The 18,678-nt window shown below is 37.9% G+C and overlaps 2 pseudogenes; both read left to right on the forward strand.

Moving 5' to 3' along the window:
- The first annotated feature begins 1,157 nt into the window (after nt 1–1,157).
- On the forward strand, nt 1,158–1,468 carry LOC112859355 (protein S100-A11 pseudogene; annotated as a pseudogene).
- Nucleotides 1,469–7,032: 5,564 nt separating this feature from the next.
- LOC112857748 (atlastin-1 pseudogene) overlaps nt 7,033–18,678 on the forward strand; it is a 132,381-nt pseudogene continuing 120,735 nt past the window's right edge.

The raw sequence follows: 18,678 nt of genomic DNA on the forward strand, positions 1-18,678 counted from the left end.
TTCACTCATATAAGGACTTTAAGGCACAGAACAGATGAACATAGGGAAGGGAAACAAAAATAATATAAAAACAGGGAGGGGGACAAAACAGATGAGACTCATTAATATGGAGAACAAACTGATGGTTATGGGAGGGGTTGTGGGAGGGGGGGTGGGCTAAATGGGTAAGGGGCATTAAGGAATCTACTCCTGAAATCATTGTTGCACTATATGCTAACTAATTTGGATGTAAATTTTAAAAAAATAAACAATAAAACAAGTTAAAAAAATAAAAAAAAATTAAATAAAAATAAATGTTTAAAAACTGCAAACTCTACAACATCCCCTTCCTCCTTCCTTACTGATGTTATGTCTTGGTTGTGGACCTGATCCAAAGAGGCCTGTGAGAGCCAAATGTTCAATTTCCAGGAATCTTGCAAACTGGTTATTAAATAAACACAGACATCAAAAATCAAACTCCATAAACTCACAATTAAATTAATTGCATTAAAAGCAATATAGTAAAATCTCAAAACTTCTAATTATCTTTTTTTTTTTAATTTTTTTTTTAATGTTTATTTATTTTTGAGATAGAGAGAGAGACAGAGCATGAATGGGGGAGGGTCAGAGAGAGGGAGACACAGAATCTGAAACAGGCTCCAGGCTCTGAGCTGTCAGCACAGAGCCCGACGCGGGGCTCGAACTCACGGACCGCGAGATCATGACCTGAGCCAAAGTCGGCCGCCCAACCGACTGAGCCACCCAGGCGCCCCAAAACTTCTAATTATCTTACCAGTGAGTACTATTATCTATTATCTTGAGTTTATTTACATTTATTGCACGTGTAGAGTTGAAATTCTACAGAATGGTATGTCACTGCACACCTCAACTCTATATTCAGGGTTGTCATGTTGGTAGCATGAAACTGGCAATGTTGAGAATAGTTCCACCAAAAAAACCCAGGCAAATGCTACAACTCAAAACATGATTCGTTGTTTTGCCAATTATCTAGGAGTAATGTAAAAATGTTAATAATGTAGATTAAGTCACAAGTATGTCACATCAGTGCTGTTGTGTTATGAAAAGAACACACATTGTGAACTATTTTTCTGGTATTCAAAGATCTAGCAAAGCAGCACCACAGAGGGTAACAGCCTCCATGCCTGCTTCATGCAGACATGGCAAAAATGCCTAACCTTGCCGAGACTGAGCAGAGCATCGAGTCTCTGATTGCTATTTTCCAGAAATATGCTGGAAAGGAGGGTAACAATGGCATGCTCTCCAAGGCAGAGTTCCTAACCTTCAGGAACACAGAACTGGCTGCCTTCAGAAAGAACCAGAAGGACCCTACTATCCTTGACCACATGAGGAAGAACCTGGACTTCAATTCTGATCACAGATAGATTTCCAAAAATTTCTTAATCTTATTGGCAGCATGGCCAAACCTTGCCATGACTCGTTTACAAAGTCTACCCAATTATGGAAGTGAATCTGAGGGCTCCTGGGCCTGGCCTCCAGATCACTCCCTTTCCTTCAAAGCAAACTCACACTGCGCATCTCCTCCTCACATCCTACGCATACACTGAGCCCAGAGCATCCAATGCTCCATGCAGGCCAGTCCCGCTGGTAGGTAATAAAGCAATAGTGTTTTTCAAAGTGCAGACACACACACACACACACACACACACACACACACACACACACACACAAGATCTAGCAAAGATGCCCTCACATTAACGATAAATAGGTAAAATTCTGACATGTATCTTCACTGTTGTTTTACTTTTGTATCACTCATTAACTCATATGAAATTATCAATTGACATTCATGCTGAACTATGCTTGTGAGCTACAAAAACAGTTTCATACAAAGCTACAGATGCAAAGTTAAGAAAACACTTGTTGGACATATTATGTATAAATAAATAAGATATAGGAAAGTTATAACGAATACTATATACACTATTGTTATTTGTAAATATTGTGCTACATATCCCTTACAGCAATGAAATTTATAACACCCTTATAAATGTAGAAACATGTGGCCCCTCCCAACAGCCATTTGTTAAATATTTACCAACACACGACAATTTTGCCTTCAAACTTGAATCTCAAATCATCTGAAACGTGGATTTCCAACTTCCATTGCAGCTAGGAAGGGCCAGTGATCCTAGTTCTGATCAGGTACGCTGAAGTGAACTTGGCTGAAAGCCACTGATAAATATTTTATTAGTTGATAGAAAGGAAGAAATATGTGAGAAGAAAGTCCTTGCTTCTTTCTTGCCTTAGAAATTTTTTGTAGTGGTTGCCACTATGAGCTGCAGCAGCCGTCTAGTGAATGTGGAGGGGGAGATTAAGAGGGTCCCTATAGAAGTGATGTGGAACTCTGATATCATGAGGTCATTACAAATTTCCTTGGAATTACCTCTCACTGCACTTATTTTTGAGATTTATTAATCAACTCCTAGTCTGTAAGTCACATTTTTATTCAGAAACTTTCTTACTTGCAGCCAAAAACATCCTACCTGATACAATGGGGTGCACTTCTCATCTTTGGTGGTTCTCAAGAATCTCCTCCTAAACATACATAATCCTGTATCTAAGGTGCCACACACATATACTGTGTGTGTGTGCGTGCGCATATGTGCAACCTTCTTCATCCTTCATCACCTCAAGATCATTTCCTTGGAGGATTCCTGACCCTATGTCTTCTGCTGTCTCTATTGTTATTATTCATTGTTATAAAATATCATCTTTTCTTTTCCAGAATTTATCTTAGTTTTATATTTTACTGTGATTTGTATAAGTATGAATAGTTAATAATTGGGCTTAACCATTCTTTTTATTAGTAATTGTATTCATTTTATTAATAATATGTCTAATCGTATGTTCTCTCCACTTATCTCTGAACTTACTGATCACTCTGCCATCCCTGAAACAACTTTTGACTTGCCTTCCAGAACACCATCTATTCTTCATTTTTTCACCAAGTGACCACTCCTTTTCAACCTCCTTTGGTGGCTTCATTTCAGCTCCTTGACTTCTTAATATTAGTGTCTCATTCATCGCACAATACTTTCATCTCCTCATTGCTTATTATGACACCCATTCCCTGTGGGACCTCATCCTACATAATTTCTTCAAATAGTATCTATGATGACAACAGCCCAGACTTTTCCTTCCAACCATAGCCTAATGGAAATCTCCACCAGGAACTCAAAATCAACATACTCAAACACAATTCCCAATCTATTCCCACTCCCCACCCAACAAAGCCTTCTACATCTACACTCGTTCCCATCCCAAGTAAGGGCCGTTTCATTTGTCCAGTTTTTCAGGCCAAGTCTATTTGACTTAACCTTAACTCATCTCTTACTGGCTCATTCTAGGGCCTATTGATAAGGAAAATCTATAAGTCTTACCTTTTTTTTTAATTTTTAAAAATTTTCTTAACATTTATTTTATTTTTTTTTATTTTTTTTTTTTTTTTTTATTTTTTTTTTATTTTTTTTTTTTTTTTTTAAATTTTTTTTTTTCAACGTTTATTTATTTTTGGGATAGAGAGAGACAGAGCATGAACGGGGGAGGGGCAGAGAGAGAGGGAGACACAGAATCGGAAACAGGCTCCAGGCTCTGAGCTATCAGCCCAGAGCCTGACGCGGGGCTCGAACTCACGGAGCGCGAGATCGTGACCTGGCTGAAGTCGGACGCCTAACCGACTGCGCCACCCAGGCGCCCCCATTTATTTTATTTTTGAGACAGAGAGAGACAGAGCGTGAGTGGGAAAGGGGCAGAGAGAGGGAGACACAGAATCTGAAACAGGCTCCAGGTTCTGGGCTGTCAGCACAGAGCCCGACGCAGGGCTTGAACTCACGGACCGCGAGATCATGACCTGAGCCGAAGTCGGCCGCTTAACCGACTGAGCCACCCAGGCACCCCTATAAGTCTTACCTTTAAACCAGTCAAGAATGCACCCACATCTCCCAACTCCATCATTACTATCCTATTCCAGTCCTCCATTATCTCTCCCCTGGATTACTGCAACTGTCTTACAACGAGTTTCCCTTCTTCCTCTTTACATGTCTTTAGGCTCTTCTCGACATAATAACATTTGGCTTTTACTTTACTTGAGAAAGGAAGGCTTTGGGGCATTATGACAAACTTTTACAACAACCTTGATTAACTGCTGCATGGTTCTCTTTGACTGTCCAAGGTGATTCTGATGTAGGTTGAGGATGGTACACTGGGTGAAAATCAGAGAGGAAATAGAGTTAAAAGAGAGGAAATCCCCTTTGTGATTTTTGTCATCTCTCTTTTATTCTAGAGTTTCAGCTTGAGTGGCAACTCAAACACATTATGACTATATACATCAGCAACATGTGTTTTATATCTTGCATATTATTTCTTAGCAATATATATGACACATGGCACACAAATGCATGGTGTCTTCCCTACAAAACAACAGAAAACCACTTGAAGCTTTTTATCTACCATCATTCATGTCCAGGGCCAGTTCAATACAGCATCAGTTCTAATGTCAGAACAAGAATTTGTGTTTTGATTTATATAACTATATTTAAAGGATACTGATTTTATATTTGAGTATGCTGTACGCATTTCCTTAAATTGTCAAAATAACAATGGGGTATCATAAAATATCTACACTTTTATTATTGAATTATAATCTTTCCCTCCCTCCTTTCCCCATTTTCCTTTGCTTTTTTCCTCCCATCTCTCCCCCTCCCTTAACTCTCTGTTTGCTCCCCTCACCCCTGCCTTTCTTTCTTTCCTCTCTTGTTCTCTTGTGAAGCTGTGGACATGAGAGTGCACCGATGACAGCAGGCACCAGCATCTTCCCTGTTATACATGGGGTTCTGAGCACAGCATGCCTTTGGCCCAGGCAGGTGGGGGAACTGAGAGAAGCAGGCTAGCCATCTGGAGACGAACATATGGGTGGTGTGGCATACGTTCTCACGATTGGCGGCTGGGAGGATCAGAAATAGAACGAGGAGGTTTTACTCCTCTTAATCAAAGAAACAACAACAACAACAACAAAAACTTGGAAATCAAAGGGGCTACTAATACAGAGGGATCCCAGCTTAAAGGAAAAACATAGTTTTCCTAAATGTTCATACAGTGCTACCTACATAATTAAACTTTTTAAAAATTAGAAGTGTTTCATTTTTATATAAGTATTGAATGGCATTTCTCTCTTGCATCTAATTATTAGCAACAGCACCATTATCATCATTTTAATAGCTACTATAATAGCAGGTTACTAAAATACTAACCATTGCGGCACCTGGGAGGCTCAGTAGGTTGAGTGTCTGACTACTGATTTCAGCTCAGGTCATGATCCCAGGGTTGTGGGATCAAGTCCCACATCAGGCTCCATGCTGAGTGTGGAACGTGCTTAAGATTATCCCTGCCCCTCTCCCCGACTCATGCTTTCTCTTCCTCTAAAAATTAAAAAAATAATAATAAAAATAAATACTAGTTGTTTAATACATTAGCTACATAAATTGTAAGATTAAAAGAATCACCATGGGATTTTTTCTTCCTTCCTGCTGATAGCCAAATTCCAACTCAGATAAAATGAAACAGAATCTTGAATAGTGGGTATAAAATAGGTACAAAATAATGAAAAAAATAGAGTTTTCTTTAAAAGGCTCTCCCAAGATTTTATTCCAATCATTAATCAACATTGGTATATCTTTACATTTTTCCTAGGCTAGGAGTCAGGAAAGCTGTATTCCAGTTCTAACTTTGATGTTTCCCAGGGCCTTGGGCACATAATTTTGTTTTGGATTCCATTTCCTCATCTCAAAAACAAAGTCATCAAAATAAAAGATCTTTACATTCAGATATTTACGATTCTAAGTTCACTATAGTTTAAAATGAATGAAGTGAATAAGAAAGAACTATTGTATTGTACACTAAACCGAATTGGGAATTATGTCAAAAATATTAAATAATTTGCCTCAAAAACAGATTAGGGTGGCTAGTCCAATAATGGTTCCATGATGGCTACTTTATGAGCTAATCTTCGATTCTCTACAAAACTGAATGAACAGGGAAGGTGAGAGACATAGGTACAAGAAAAAAAAATGTTACGTAGAATATTGGGTTCATTTCTGGACACACCACTTCCAGAGTTATCTATATTTCATCTAGACAGTGAAAGAAATACTCAGGGAGGGATGATCAAGATTGTAAGGGGTCACAAAAGCATTTAATATAAAGACTGATTAAATAAATGAAGGAAATTATTCCTGAAGAAGCTCCAAGTCAGAATGAGAAGCATGGTGGTTCTCCTCAAATACATGAAGAAATGTTAGGTAGAAAATGAGTTGCACTTCTTTTATGTGTACTAAACAAAGACTAGTTTTTTTCCATACATATTTATGGAGTAGATATTATGTCAGACAGTAAGCCAGATGTCAAGGATCGGATATTAAATGAAAACAAATATGGAGCCTACCGTCATAGAAATTTCAGCCACAACCTAATTAATCCTAGAAATAAATGTAAAATGAAACGTGAGCTAAGTATCACATAGGATATAAGTGATCTAGTTAGTAAGGTTAGGAAGTGTTGTCCATGGAAGAAAACATTGTAACTACAATCTAAAACATGAATAAATAAGAAGGAAATAATTTTTCAAAAAACTGATTTTATGTATGTACATATGTATGTGTGCCAGAGGGTACTGATGAAGATAAGAGTTTTCAGTAGAAGGAACAGTATGTGCTAAAGTCTTATAATAGAAGGTCTAATTGAAAAACCAAAAAGGTGTTTGGGACATATAGGTTGAAATGAAGCTGTAAAAAGGAGCGAAAACAAACAGGATTTTATAGATCATATTAGTTGTAACGAGAATCCATGGAAGTGTTTCATGTATGAGATGAAGCATGTGATATCATTAAATATTTATTCAGATAAATTCAATGTTACGGCAATTAAAAAAGACCTAAAAGTGACTGTGGATTAATCAGTTAGGAAGTTTCCCCCTCCAGACAAGAGATAGTAAACACTTGGTCTAAACTAGTGGTGATGGCCAAGGAGATGGACAGAACTGGGAAGAAATGTGGCGTGTTTAGGAATGAACAGCGACAGAATTTTTTGTTGAACTTCACAGTGAGAGAAAAGAAGGATAGCAAGGATGACTGCTGGTTTTCTGGCTTGTACAAGGAGTGGATGGTGATGTTCTTGTCTTTCAATGAGAAGATTACAAGAGGGAGACCAGGTTTGGAGACTTGCACATAGAGATTATGGGTTGAATCCTGTCACAGTGAATTTCTGTGTCATGTTTAAATGTTTAAAACCACTGAGTCCTTACACAGTGTAGAGAGTTAAGACACAGCTCAGTATTCACGAAAGCGAGAGTGGTGAAAAAGTCTGGGAAAGAAAGGGCAAATGAGAAAAGACCTTTTTGAAAGCAGTTTGGTGACCCTTTCTCCTGATGTTGTTTTAAACCAAGGCTGAGACAAGCATAAAAGAAGCCCTCAGCAAATATTCAGCAAGAATCCCGTGTGACATTACCCAGAGGTCTGCATTCAAGGTTAAAAGTGGTACTGGATAAAAAATAAGCTCGTCTGTGTGTTCTTTACTTGGCACTAAACCTCAGTGCCTGCTGATAATTCAAGCTGTTAATAAAAAGAGGTCAATCTTTCCCCCCACATCAACAGTGAAATAAATAAATAAATAAATAAATAAATAAATAAATCTCCATGTGAAGAAATGCATTAAGCAAAATAAGTAAAGAAAGAGCTGAGAAAGGAGAAAACAAAGTCAATGAAAGCTATCGATCAGTGATGCTTAAAGAATGTAAACATTCAATAGAGAAAAGAAAACAGAAACATAATTGTAGAGGCTGTTTAATATTTGCACAGCCATCATTAGAATGCTCACTACAGTTAACATTTCTTGGAGAACCTTCTTCATAAACACAGTATGCCTACAATTTAAACGATGCTTTTTCCAGTTGTCTGAATCACTGACTAAAATAGTTCTGAATTCCCATTGACTGCTAGGACGTTTAAAAGTTATTTCATTCAAAATAGAAACCATAGGACATTGGTGAAGTTTTACTGTTGGTACACAATTCTCCTTTTAATACCTTCAAGTTTTTAAGATGTTGGTATCTGGAAGTTCACTATGCTGTGGAAAAATTATAACATGTCTTTCTCAAATATCTTGGGTTTATGACAGGAAGATATCACTAAGAAATCAATCATTCTCCAAGTTGAATCTTTTCCAATTTTCCTTCAGAAAGAGTCAGCAACATCAAGCTTTTAAAACGATTATTTCTCTGGTAGCCTATGGGCTGTTAAATCATGCAAATAATTAATTGATGTAATTAAACACATAAAGCAACACTGGCAAAATTTTGTACAGTGAAAATTAACTAGACTTTTACAATAAATAGGCAATTAATGCAAAAGAAAATAGAAATAAAGAAGGACATACTGAGATTCTGTTTTATGTGTGATATTACCACCACCAGGGAGAATTTTTTTAATTGTCCTTCTTGGTGGAAATGAGAACAAAGTAACATAAACATTTATAGTACTAACTGATCAGTTTGGTATACTTGATGCTGAACAAAATTATTAAGTCCATTTTCTGACACATCTTCCATTAAGAAAGGACACCCACAATGGATTGCACAGAGAAAGAGGGGGGGGTTCATTGGCAAAATAAAGGACAATCACAGAGCTGAAGACCTTGGCTTTAGGCAAACTCTTTTTCAACCTCTGAGCACTGGGAGATAAACCAATTGTCACCTGTCCTAGATCTTCCCCTGACCTCCTGTCAAAAGTAGCTCAGCAACCCTACTTGTTTCTATCACTATTTTACTATCCTCCATTCTTTTTTTAATCTATTTCTTAATGTTTAGTTTTGAGACAGAGACAGACAGAGACTAAGTGGGGAGGGGCAGAGAGAGAGGGAGACACAGAATCCAAAGCAGGCTCCAGGCTCTGAGCTGTCAGCACAGAACCTGACATGGAGCTGGAACTAACAAACCACAGGATCATGACCTGAGCCAAAGTCGGATGTTTAACGGACTGAGCCACCCAGGTCCCCCCATATCCTCCATTCTTAGTAGCAGCCGTCCTGGTTGATATTAAACTATGTGTTCAAGATCCCTTTCCTCCAAAAGAACTACATTCTTGTCATGTTTATGATATGTCCTGTTTCCTAGAGAAATGATCACACTTTGTAGGAATCAAGTATTTCCGAAAACAAAATAAACAAACAACAACAACAACAACAACAACAACAAAAAAACCCACTCATTATGTGCCATGCACTGGGCAAAGTGCTTTATATGCATTTTTTCTTATAATCTTTTAATATGCTTAGCTTATAATAAAACACCCAACAAGACTCATTGCATTCGAATGAAACACTCTTCTACTATAAAGCTTTGTTTATATCCCAAATAAGTCCACTTAACTCTACTGGTTGAAATAGTTCCAAATGACTAATTTATCAATAAATGGCTATTTGACCAAATTATTTGACTGTTTTTACTGCTGAATCTGGTCACATTACCAATAGAATAGAGAAGCAAATATATTTTGATTATACATAAGAAATATTTGTTAAATTAAAAAATAGCTATCACTGCTTTACATTTGTGGTTGTAGGTGTACAGTTACTCAGCCCCATGAGAAGAAAAATATCTAAATTATACTTCTGCTTATTGCTTATGTCTGGAATCAGAACTCTGCATAGATGCTCATTAAATGAGTCAGTGACAAAAATGTACAGCATGCCAAAAATGGAAGTGACACAAATAAATAAATATTTCAAATGACAATCCTCTAAAGCAGGGGTTATAGACTAGATTGTGTTCTTTTCAAATTTATGTATTGAGCCCAAACCTTCATTGTATTTGAAGACAGGGAATTTAGCAGACAATTAAGGTTAAATAAGGTTTAGTAAGGGGAGATTGGTAATTCTATAGGATTGACGTCCTTATATGAGAAAAAAAAATGAGTAGAAGATCTCTCTCTTACCATACCCACCCTGGGATGCCCTGGGAGAACACAGCAAGAAAGGGGCTACCTGCAAGGATGTCTGTAAGGAGGTCTCACCAAGAACAAAATCAGTGGACATCTTGATCTTGTACATCCAAGCTCCAGAAGTGTGAGAAAGAAATCTCTGTAGTTTAAGTTGCTCACTCTGGCATTTTGTTACGGCAGCCCAAGTAGACTAATACAGTTGGTAGTATAATCTTCCCCCTCATATTGATGAGACAGTTGAGGCACAGAGAAGTTAAGTATTTTTCCTGAGGTCACATAGCTAGAAGTGGCAAGGCCAGGACTTGAATTTAGGAGACTATAACTCCAGAGCCTGTGCTATTAACTATTTAGCATGCTTTTAGGCAGCAAGTAGATAAAGGGATGCAGATACAACGAAAACATGCCATGAGGAGGAATCATAAAAAAAAAAAAAAAAATGAGTATGAACCTGGAGAGGTAAGTAAAAGCCAAATCAGGCAGAAACTTTTTTTTTTTTTAAGTGTCCTATTGTCCTAACAGCACAAGGAGGCCATTGAAAAGGTTTAAGCAAGAAGGACGGTGGGGAAGGATGGGGAAATGGGACCTTGGATGAGATGTGGATTCTGAAAAGGTCACTCTGGTTACAGTACACTAGTTAAAAATATTTAAAACACTTAATCTTGACAGTAAAATAAAAATGGTCATTTAGCGTCTACTTGGCTTTTTTTTTCTTTTCAATGAGTCAGTTCACTGCCTGACACATCGCTAAAAAGGTAGAACTGTGCTAATAAGGCGAAGAGGTGAAACTTCTCCAAAGAGAGTTAGAAATGTGAGGTTTGCCTACTTAAGAATCTCGAGTGCAGGTAAACACAGTGCATTCTCCCCCCATTGTTATCAAAACAAATCACCACAAAATTAGTGGCTTAAAACAAAAGACATTTATGAGCTGACTGCTCTGTAGCTTCCCAAGGCCAGTAAAGTATGTCTGGGCTGACTGCATTAGTGCCATACGGTCATAGGAATGAAGTCCCTACTTCACTGCTGGCTGTCTGACATGGGTCATTCTCACCTTCTAGAGACCTTATTTCCAGGCTACTTACTGACTCCCTTAAAAGCCAATCATGATGAATCTTTGAATCTCCGGATTCTTTTCTCTCTGCCTCATCTTTCTTCCCTGTGGGGAATGAACTTAGGAATCCCCCGGACTTACACCAATGGGTTGTTAACAAGGCACCTTTTCTTTTGTTAATCATCTCTGCTCTAGGCAGCATATAGCCCTATTTACCTGCTCACCTAATTTGGTCCTTCCTTCCTGTGAAAGCCCCTTTCTATAGTACTAAATTGGGGGGCGTTTTCACCCTGAACGCCTAATCTTGCTTACCTCATATATGTTTGTATTGGGGGACTTTGCCCTGTCTCTATCCTGGGTGTCTTTGCATACCCCTCTCTATCCTGGGTGCCTTTTCACCCCTCTGCTCTATCTTGGGGTCCTGATCTTTTTAAACCAAAATCAGGTGTGAGCATCCTATGGCTTTGTACTTCTTTATGCCTTGTTAACCACTGGTGTAAGCCTGGGACATCCCTAAGCTTATTCCCCACACTACCCCACTCTTCTGCCTGAATATTCTGCAGTGGTCCTTTGCTTTTAGGGTCCCCATGTGATTACAGTGGACCCACCCTGATAATCTAAAATTACCTCCCCAAATTGAGATGAGTTGGCCAGTAATCTTAGTTCTGTCTGCAAAATCGCTATACAGCAGTACTAGATTGGTGTTTGATTGAGTAAACAGAAAAATGAATCTAGGGGGACATATTTAGGATTCTGAATATCATACATGGTCCCCGTTTTCTATACATGTATACCTTAGAATTAATCATATAAGCATGGAGGATGTTCTTGGACTGACCTTTTGCTTAATTTTAGTTATTCTAAATATATATTTTTTTATTCTTTCTTTAGTCATAAAACAAGAGTCATAGAAAAACATATTCCCTTGAAAGAAATCTAATGCTAGGGGAGTATATGTCATTACATTTGGAGCCAGTATATATGAATACAGATTGAAAGCGTAGAAATAAATTTCTTAATATGATAAATTAAGATATTCTACTCATTCCAATTATCTTTCCAGCAACTCATCATTCCTCAGGATTTCATTTTGCTATTTCAGATACAAATGACATATTTTAATTCAGTCAAACCAGCATTAATAATTTCTTAGCAAAATATGACAAAAATCAAATACACTTTAGATGATGGATGATGGAGCCTGGCAGTACAAACAAATTCTGATTTCACTTATTTTACTATCTATGGCAATACCTCTAGCAATGAAGGGAACAAGGGTATGTCATGGTAAACATCTGTGTCCTAAAGGAAGGAATAATTAGTCAGTATTGGTATTTTGTGTGAGTATTCATGCTTCATCTAAATCAATATTTGCAAAAATATTAGGTGCTTCAGAGATGCCCTTAAGGCAGCTACCACACGATATCTCTGATTTTGAAGGAGTTAATGTGTATCCCTTAGAAAATAGCTTATCTGAAGGTAACTGAGGTATTTGCGAAAACATTGCTCTCAAATAGAATAAATATGGATAAAAACCAAAAGTGACATTTAATCCTAAATTCAGATAAAAGAATAAATTAAGTATTATTTAATGGACTTCAAATCTATACTACTTTCCCCCTAGGAAAAAAATAATCAGGTAAGATTTAGTAAACAACTAAATATCTTACTAATTTCAAACAGCTTTGAAAAATAAGTGAACACTACAACAACTAATAGGAAACTCATTTTTCTTTCCAAAAACAGAAACAATAAATCTAGGAGCCAGTATGAATTGTAATTTTTCAATTTGCCCTATCGTGCTCCCAAAGTCATATGTCTCCATGTTCAAAGCAATCAACATCTCTATGCTCTCTGTAAGGGGTCAGAAATAATGCAGAGGGCATGCTAATTACACGGTCATTATAGAATGTACAACATGTTGATTGATTACTAGACACTATTGTCTATGCAAATAAGGAGCTGAAGGCCAGAAGTTATGAAACACAAGAATGAAAAGGAGGTCAAGAATCCCACATGAGTCTCCTTAACTCTGACTCTTTAACCAGTAAGTGGGGAGGTTATGGATTGAGATGTGTTTCATTTTTGAGTTCATGTTAAATACACAGTGTAACTAAGAGAGCACCAACTTGTTTCTTACATATTATATGAACATTGTATTCAAGAATAAATATTTAGAAAGCAGTTAGTGGTGGCATAGAAGGAAAATGTCTTTATCCTCAGCCAAATCCTTGTTACTTCTATGCTGCTTTAGAAAAAAATCTATAACTTCAACCATCAACTCCAAAGTCTATTTCCAAAACAGCAGGTGGTTTCTGAGCATACACTGCCTACAATTCTTTTAGAAAGTCCAAATGCAGTCACATCTACCTTGCATTTACAGACTCACTCATCTTGCATAATACAACTACTTAACACTGAGAAATGCAAGGATAACTGACAATATATGTTTCCTGATACACACTGAAGTTTATATTTTTGAACTTAAAAAATGTAGGTCAATTTACCAGTATTTTGATGAACAGCGTACACCCAATATACCTCACAGACTGTATCTATTAGGTGTAACGGAAGTTGTTTGTTCCAAGTCTTACCCATGAGGCCGAAATTATACATAAACATATATATGTGTGTCATTTAAATGAAATTCAAACACAAGAAGACCCAATGAGCAATGCTTGCATCCTACAAAGAATTTATTAACACCACTGGAGCCAACCACTTTATAATGTATATGGGCCTCAGTTGTCTCAGAGTTCAGAATAAATCAAGGGAGTAGACTGCTATTTATGCCTTCTTCAATCTTCAGACACGCTGAGGAGAATAGCTACCTTTACTCAGACCATTTCTCAAGCTGTTAATTCCCTTAAAAAACCGGACTGTGAAAAATGATACAGAACGTGAATAAGCACAATCCTGCAACACCATTTTCTAAAATAGGACTGCATTTAAGGAGTAAAAAAGTTACAGTGTGTAAGTCTCCTCTAACGTTTCCAAATGTGACATCATTGCTTATTAGTGGATTAAATAAAATTATGGCTATATCACTAACTGGGCAAAATTTTGTAGGAAATTATACAAAGGGGAGGTAAAGGTGTACTTGTTAGAAGAAAATGAAAAGAAATGTGTTTTCTTAGTTTTAGTGTAAAGTAACTCAGATTCCTAAACATTCTCTGTCAAAGTTTGGGGATATATTCTATATATGCCAACAATTTTAAAGATAGTTTGATGATGTCATTAAGCAAAACCTCTTTAGAGAAAATCATTTTTTGATTTAAATCCTGGCTTTACCATTTACTAAGAATGTGATATAAAGCTGTAAATATGGATAATAAAATATTTGTTTGTGGAACTCTTTAGGGAATTAAATTAGGTAATATACAAGGAGAATTTAATAGAATGCTTGTTATATATTAGGCATGCAATAGTGTTAGCTAGTCATATTGAGAGACATAGAAACAAAGCAATTTTAAGACAATAATAGCTAGGTACTAGAGTCGACAGCAAATTTTCACATTGATGCTATTTTGTGTGTGTGTATTTTATATTTATTTCATTTAGGAATTATAAGCTGTATACCCTTGGAAGGACTTCAGACAAATGAGAAAATAAAACAGGACAAAATAGACTCAATATTACTAAAATCACAATGGACTATTCTTTCTTTCCTACTTACCTTTGCACATAGTATATAAGTGTATAGTGTATAAGTAATCCTTGATTAATAAATAAAGGGCTGAAAAAGTGAGTGGATGTATGTATGCATAAATTAAAAACATTCTGGGGGCGCCTGGGTGGCTCAGTCGGTTGGGCGTCCGACTTCAGCCAGGTCACGATCTCGCGGTCCGTGAGTTCGAGCCCCGCGTCAGGCTCTGGGCTGATGGCTCGGAGCCTGGAGCCTGTTTCCGATTCTGTGTCTCCCTCTCTCTCTGCCCCTCCCCCGTTCATGCTCTGTCTCTCTCTGTCTCAAAAATAAATAAACGTTAAAAAAAATTAAAAAAAAAAAAACATTCTGGATCATCTGAAAGACACAGAAGGATTGTACTTTCAAGAACTAGTGAGCAGATCGTCATATTCTGGCAATAATTCTAAAGGTAAAGAAAAGTAGAACAACAACAACAAAAATGTTTAGTTATCTGCTTTTCTTTTCTGCTACAGGAAAGAAAACAGTCAATTTCCCCTGGCATTAAATGTGAACAGAATTTAGAGAGCAAAAGGCTTCTAGTTTCTTCTCCTGGTTTTGCCATGACATAACCATGTGACTTCAATCTCCTCCCAGTTTTAGATTCCTCAGTTGTAAAATGAAAGGGTAGGACAAGGGTACTCCTACAGTTCCTTTTACCTTCAATTTTAAGTAACTTAGATGAAAAAAAAAAAAAAAACTGTCTAAAGCCATTGTATCCCGTAGTAGGAGTGGATTATCTTGTTAAAAATACCACCTAACTAAGTCAAATCTATTGTATGCTAATGGGACATAACTTGTGATTCTGAGACCCTGGCCACAGCTAATGACACAGGATTATTCACTCATTGGTTAACTGCAGGCAATGGAACTCAGACTGGATACAATCAGACTGACTTCAAATCCCAGCTCTTGCTACTTACTAGCTGTGGACAGATAATCTATCTGTTCCTCCTCATCCTCATCTCTTAATAAGAGAATAATAGCATATATTTCTTAAGTTTGTTTTAAGGGTTTAAGGAGTCATTATCATGTGCTCAGGAATTAGCACGTTACAATAGTTATGTGGCGTAAGTTAGCACCAACAGATGCTACTAGTAAGGAAGCTCAGAGTTCATTAGAGGAGTATTCCAGAAAATGGATGGACAGCTCATTTGTGTCTTTAAGCTTATCCTATTGGACAACTCCCTTGATGGCATGAACTATGCCTTTATTTGCTTTTCAACACTAATTCACAACAGATATTTTCAATGCTACATCCGTGTCCCAGGAATGTAAAAGCACAGATGATGGGTTAGTAAGCAAATTAAATATGGGCCCTGCCCTCAAAGATCTTGAGTTGGATAGAAATGAACAAAATAGTCTATGGCCATACCACCCCGAATGTGCCTGATCTTGTCTGATATCGGAAGCTAAGCAGGGTTGGGCCTGGTTAGTACGTGGATGGGAGAAATGCACAAAATAATCCAACAGGTAAATGCCTTAATTACATTAGATTACTTCATTTGTTTTACATGAGTAGTAAATACAGGAGATTATAGCCAATTTTCTGCTTATAAATATTTAAGAAGATACACAGTAAAAACAAATTAATTCTTTAATACGGATACACGTGTCACTTAAACTAATACAATGCATGGCTCTGCCCTCTGCCTTCATATTTTTTCTAAGGAAGTTAACTTGGGCTACCTCCTTCAAGATGACCTTGGGAAACCACTTTGGAATACTAAAGTTGGGTATTTTTCCATTCAAACAACACTACTCAGCACTGTTCTATATACTAGGGATACTTAAATGAACAAGTCAGAAAAGATTCTTATTCTTGAGAAACTTATGTACTATTTTGGAAAGACAGACAATTAAGTAGCAAATAAATAAATACATAAATATGAAGAGCTACTTATAGTAAACATACTTTGCAATTTAAAAATAGGTCATTGATGATACAGAATCATGTGCATTGGTAGCTGTATTAGGTTGAGTGGTTAAGAAATAAGTCTCTTGAAGAAAGTGGCATTTAAAATGGAAGCTGACTGATGAAAAGCAGCTATTAGTGAGAGGCACTCACTGAGGAAGAGAATCCCAGACAGAGAAAGAAACTAGTGCAAAGGCCTGGAAGTAGAAATAGCATGTTGTAGCAAGAGAAAACTCAGTGAGGCTGGAATGCACTAGTCAAGAAGTAGGAAGAAAGCGGTTTCTGGTTGTGCCACCTGCTCCTTGCCAGGTCTGGTCCCCTCTCTGCCTGGACAAAGGTAGGACAAGTGCTAGGACCCAGCACCCGAGCACCGCTCCCACCGTTAGCATGTTCCCCACTATTGCCTCTGGAACTTCGCCCAATCTCCTAACCACCCCCATTCTTTTAGGGTCCTATCTCCCTGAATCCACTGCAGTGCCTATATCCCCTGCACCCCCAAAGCCCTTGCCTACCGCTGGTGACTTCCCAGTGGAAGTTCTTTCCCTCCCTCCATGTCCCACACAGTGATGAGGGTCTCCCCTGGGAGTGCTAGACACTGAAATAACCAAAGGACAGTAGGGTCCCCTAGACTGACCCCTGAAAATGTCACTGGCAAATGGCAGGGGAGATATGCCAAATGTCCTGCTTTACCCTATACTTTGTTATCTTCCAATGGCCAATTGCCAAATGGCCTCCAACTAGACTACTTAAACAGCTGACTTTGACTTTCATCAACAGAGATTTCCTGTAGAGATCCCCAAATCAAACTCAGGAAGGCCCTCCTGAAAAGATACCAGCTTAAGACCTAAACAATGCTGGGAAATGTGACTTTCATCACAATATTTCCAACTATCATCAACATTTGCGATCACTGCCAAGACCACAGTGGTATGTACAGTGTGGAGATGCCCCAGAGACATACAACATCAGCAGCCATCAACCTTAGGAACAGACCACAGTAACAGTGGGTGTGGAGAGAAGAGAGCTTCTTTCTACCTCATGGCTCCAGGTCTTGGCTTCTTAGTACTATGGGGACCTCAGGGTAGGGTGTCATTTGTATTCTGCACAGTGTCCTCTGGCTGACTTCGAGATCTTGAATTCAAGGTGAAGATACAGCCTAGGCTGCAAAGAACCACCCCATGCCCGAGGTGATGGTTTTAGAGGGAGTGGTAGTTTCTAATGCACACAAAAGCCTTGGCATCAGTAGCCTGAGACTGGGCTCAGTTCTTCCTCTCCTACCACTTGCAGCTGTATAACAAGCACACGCTGACTTGTGGAGGAAGAGGGCAAGGAGACAATGTGCAAAAGAATGGACCAACTACTTCTGCAACATGGAGAAGAAATATGCCTTGGGCTCTATAGAAGCAGGAGACTGTGGTCCTTCCTGGAGCAAACATGAAGATCAGGGAAGAGACTCGCTGAAAGAAAGAGGGGGAGAAAGAGAAAGAAAGAAACAGGAGCGAGAGCGAGAGTGAGAGCGAGAGAAAGAAAGAAAGAAAGAAAGAAAGAAAGAAAGAAAGAAAGAAAGAGAGAAAGAAAGAAGGAAGGAAAGGAAGAAATAGATAATATAGATATATAGATATAGATAGATATAGATATAGATATAGATATAGATATAGATATAGATATAGATATAGATATAGATATAGATATAGTTTTTTTGAGAGAGAGAGGGAGAGAGGAGGAGGAGCAGGGGAGAGAGAATAATCTCAAGCAGGCTCCACAAACAGCACAGAGTCCACTGCAGAGCCCTACTCTCGGTGAGATCTCAAGACTGTGAGATCAGGACCTGAGCCAAAATCAAGAGTCAGAGACTTAACAGACTGAACCACCCAGGCACCCTAGGAAATACCTTCCTACTATGATAAACTCCTAGATAATCAGGATAATTATGTGTAATAAGTATCCCACTCAAAGTGACTTAAGAAAACCTACAGTGGAACAGGCTCATATGCTTAAAATCCCAGAAGTAGATTTGGGGGCG

The sequence above is a fragment of the Puma concolor genome, chromosome A2 (assembly GCF_028749965.1).
Source record: "Puma concolor isolate L17-30 chromosome A2, mPumCon1.1.hap2, whole genome shotgun sequence".
Lineage (NCBI taxonomy): Eukaryota > Metazoa > Chordata > Mammalia > Carnivora > Felidae > Puma > Puma concolor.